General features: G+C 42.5%; 1 pseudogene; it reads left to right on the forward strand.

Annotated features, from left to right (window-relative positions):
* The first annotated feature begins 3093 nt into the window (after positions 1-3093).
* On the forward strand, positions 3094-3564 carry LOC110540007 (nucleophosmin-like; annotated as a pseudogene).
* The last annotated feature ends 979 nt before the right edge of the window (positions 3565-4543 follow it).

Genomic DNA, 4543 nt, shown 5'->3' on the forward strand with positions numbered 1-4543 from the left:
TTTGGCTATGTTTGCCTGTGTTTCTTTAAGGATATTGTCTATTTCTTCTTTCTTTGCCTCCAATTGACTGGCCATCTCTTTGAAAGACTTGTTCATTTCCTCCTTATGAGCCTCAAATAATTGGGCAAGCATGGCTTTAAAATCATTTTCCTGTGCTTCTGCTGAATTGGTGTATCCATCGATTTTGGGGTTTGCTGGTGAAGTCATGATGTCCTGATTTATGTTGGAAGTGTTCTTTTGCCTACCTCTGGCCATTGGCTTATCTGAAACCTTCCCTGTTTGTTTTTGGATTCTGCAGATCAGACTGGTGCTGTCTCTCTCTGGTGTCTGGAGAGTTCTTCAGGAAGCTGAGCACTCTCAGCGTGTGCTGAGGACTAGCTGTACAGGCAGGTCTCTTGGCCGAGATCGTGGTATCCGGGGCTCTCTGCTCTCTGGTTTGGCCCTGCTTCTTTGATGTGTTCCGCCAGTTCTGTGCTGCTGTCACTGCCAGGTTCTGAGGTCTTGCTGCAGCTGGAGATTTCAGGGTGGTCACTTCAGCAGGGATGGGGTAATCAGGCTCTCTGTTCTCTGGTTTGGCCCTGGTTAGTCTTAAACTGGAGGGCTGTGGTGCCCCGCCAGTTCAGTACTGCTCCGCTGCCACGTCCTGCTGTAACTGGAGACTGGCTTGCTAGTCCCAATGCTTTCTGGGAAGTCCTGGGATCTCTTCGTTGTGCTCTCCAAGCTTGGGAGGCCCAGTGCCTGGTGTGTCCAGGTTGTATGACGTTTCTGCCTGGTTTCGGTGAGTATATAGCGTATTCTCTGTCACTGTGGGATTGGGCGGGCCGTATCGTCAGTGATGGCGATCCTGCGGAGCTAGTATGGTGTCTAGCAGATTCGCGCCCTGGGAGGATGGTGCAGCCGCTGCGCGAATCTGGGACTCCGGGGTACGTACTGCTGGCTTTTGTCTGCTGCTAAAGTGGTTGGGGCTCCGTCTCAGCGGTTGTATACCCCAGGCAGTTAGGTCTGCGCTGAGAAAGATGAGTCCGCTGTGCCGCTGTGCCGAGGAGGAAGGAGGTCTGGGGGAAGGGAGTGCAGCAAGAACAAAGGATCTTTTCTCTCCCTCCCCAAGCAAGTCTCCGGGTGACCGGAGGCCAAAGTTTTCACCTCTTGCGATGTTCTCTGGTGTTCAGAAAGCCTCGCTGTGGTTTTCCTGGGTTGGGGGTCCTTCCATTCTCCAACTCAGAAGATCAGGTATCCCACTGCTCAGAAACTGTGTGTGCTAGTCGCCATCTTGGCTCCCACCCCTCTTGGTAATTTCAAATGCCATTTTACTAAGTTTCTTGATTATTTTCGTTTGATGAAGTCTGAAGTGAAAAATTAAGTTTATTTTGTTATTTGGCCGTGAAACTACTGTAGGGTTTTGCTATTGCCTTGTTTCTGACTCTAAACCTCCACTTTCAGTGTTATTTCTTTGTTTTTTCTTCCTTTGTGGCCCATTGTGCTTCTTTAAAACAAATACATTTTGTTAATTAAAAATTTAAGGATTTCTGTTTCTTTACAATAGGTCTTTGAAGATTTGTTTTAATTCTTTGAATTTGATCATCTTTTCTTTTTCTCTTTATGTGTCTTATTTTTTCTGTTGCTGTTATTGATGATGATGATGACTCTTGCATTTAAAACACAACCATTTCTTCAATTCTTTATATATAGGCATTATTCAAGAGAAAGACTTCATCATTCAATGTGGGTGAAGATTCTCATAGGTTCATAATTCTTGCACTGATTTGTTTCTCTTGACTCTTGCATATATCTGTTTCCAGTGAAAAAGACTTGTCAATTTTTTTCCATAATTTCCTATTCCCACTAGTGTCTTGTGTTCCGCTTGAGCACTGCAGGGTCTCCGGCACCGCCACGGTTTGCTAAGATCTCTTTTGTTGTTGGATTCCCCATGTACGAAAAGTGTATGGGTCTCATGTCATTAGCCATGTTAGTAAAAACTGAAACAGTTTCTCTGACATCTTTCCCAAATTTGGAACATTGGATATATCATTGTTTTTTCTCTGCAAGGTCGATGGCAAATACTAGACCTTCCTTCCAAATCCTAAGTCTATCAACTTAGAGGAGGAGCTAGATAGTTGACAACAAATAGCTTTTCTTTTCTTTTTTCTTTACTTTTTTTATTAGTTTATATTAGTTGTACTAAGTATGGAGTCATTATGACATGTCCATAGATGCAAATGATATATTTTGGCCACATTCACCCCTCTATTATCTTTTCTCAGTCTCTATTTCTTTGAAAAATATTGTTAATTTATTATTTGAAAAATTAAATATTTATGCATCAAAATCCCCCCCCCAAGTTCTCCCTACTTTATCTTCCTCCCAACCTTAAGTCCTCTTTTCTATTGAAAAGAAAATGGCTTCTCTTCTCCCTGTCCATTTAGTTGTCCTTGACTATGTGGACAAAGTGCTTGCTGAGGCACTTCAGCTTCCTAGTTTATATCTGGCTTCACCATAAAGGATTTGAGGACTGTGCTGTTTCAAAGCCAATGTTTTCTGTGGGAGAGCAAGGTTAGTGGCTTCCTGTTGTGACATCATCCTGGCATCACTTCTAATACTATTAAAAGTAACAAGAGACCAGTTTAAAGAGCACACAAAGAGAATTATAAACAAGGCAGGAAATTTATTGAAGGCATTCATAAAATGAGGGTAAAACGTTGACTATTTCTCAAAGTTGTTTTTCATTTGATACTAAAATAGAAACCTAGTATTCACCGTTCAAAGATAATGAACTTTAAAACAGAGAAGCAATACCAGGTTTCTAGATCATGTATTAGCCAGTTTTCTGTCACTCTACCAAGACCACCTGAGATTGTTAGTTTACGGAGCGAAAAGGGAGTTTTGGAGGGCAGGACTCACAATTTGGAAGCTCAGATTCGTGCTTACTTGGCCTGGGTGTTTGAGCCTAGGGCAGTGCCACAAGTAATAAGTGGGTGGCAGAGTAAACCCGCTCACCCCTCCTTGGTCTAATCCCATCTCTTGAGTCTGCTTTGAGGAGTAGGAAGAAGTTATGTTCACCCCGCTTTGTTCACACAAAGCGCACACCTCTACTTCATGGAAGATTCAATGGACATGGACATGAGTCCTCTGAGGTCTCAGGACTATCTTTTTGATTCTGAACTTAAAGCTGACAAAAACTTTCACTTTAAGGTAGCTAATGATGAAAATAAGCACCAGTTATCATCAGGAATGGTCAATTGAAGGACAGGGGCAAATGGTGAATTACACGTCCTTTGGTCTGAAGGAATGAAGTTTGAAGACAGCCCAACTGTCCAATTAAAATAACACTGGCAATAGTGAAAATCTGTACGATCAATGGTTTCCCTTGGGGCATTTGAAATGACAACGTATGATCTTCAGGTTGAAGTGTCACTCAGGGCCTGTGTATATTAGTGGACAGTACCTAGTAGCTGTGAGGGAAGATGATTAGACAGAAGATGAAGATTAAGAGGATACAGAACTCTTAAGAATGGAGGAAAGGAATCTGCTCTTGAATGAGGTAATAGGTTGCCAGAGAAAAAATAAAACTTGATGAAGGCGACACAACAATGACAAATATGAAAGAGGAGGAGGAAATTTTAATGAGGAGGAAATGAAAGAAGAAATCTGTATGAGAGAATCTATGGGAGGGGGGAGGTACAAAAGTCAAGCAAGTATGGAAAAAGACTTTAATCCATTAGTAGTAAGATCAAAGAATCCATAAAAACAAAACAAAAACAAAAAGCAGGGGAAAAAACCCAGAAACAACATAGGGGCTAAGTTCTATAGAAGACATTAAGGCAAAAATGCAAGCAAATATAGAAAAAAAGTGGTTCCCTTCCCAACGTGGAAGCCAGCTTCATTAATCCTGTGGAAAATTGCTTCCTGATGACTTGCCAGGAAGCTACTTAAGATCTTATGCAGTGGAAGAATTTTCTTTAAGAAAATAGTTTCAAAGCAGATGCTGCTACTCATAGCCAAAGTTTGGGCGGAGTACAGAGAATCTTATGAAAGAAGAGAGAAAGAGAAAGACCTAGAGGGGGCAGGAGCACCACAAGGAGAGCAACAGAACTGAAACGTCTGGGTACAGGGGTCTTTTCTGAGACTGATACGCTAACCAAGGGTGATGCATGGAGATAACCTAAACCCCCTGCACAGATATACCCCATGCAGCTCAGTATCCAAGTAGGTTCCCTAGTAATGGGAACCAGGGACTCTCTCTGACACAAACTCAGTGGCTGGCTCTTTGATCACCTCCCCCTGAGGGAGTAGCCTTACCAGGCCACAGAGGAGAACAATGCCCAATCTGATGAGACCTGATAGACTAGGGTCAGATGGAAGGGGAGGAGGCCCTCCCCTATCAGTGGACTTGGAGAGGGGCATTGGAGGAGATGAGGGAGGATTGGAAGAGAATAAGGGAGGGGGCTACAACTGGGATACAAAGTGAATAAACTGTAATTTATAAAAATAGACAAATAAATTTTTAAAAAAGAAAAACGTCTTAAACAGTTTGAAATATTCCCTT

This window comes from Meriones unguiculatus, chromosome 8 (genome assembly GCF_030254825.1).
Source record: "Meriones unguiculatus strain TT.TT164.6M chromosome 8, Bangor_MerUng_6.1, whole genome shotgun sequence".
Taxonomy (NCBI): Eukaryota; Metazoa; Chordata; class Mammalia; order Rodentia; family Muridae; genus Meriones; species Meriones unguiculatus.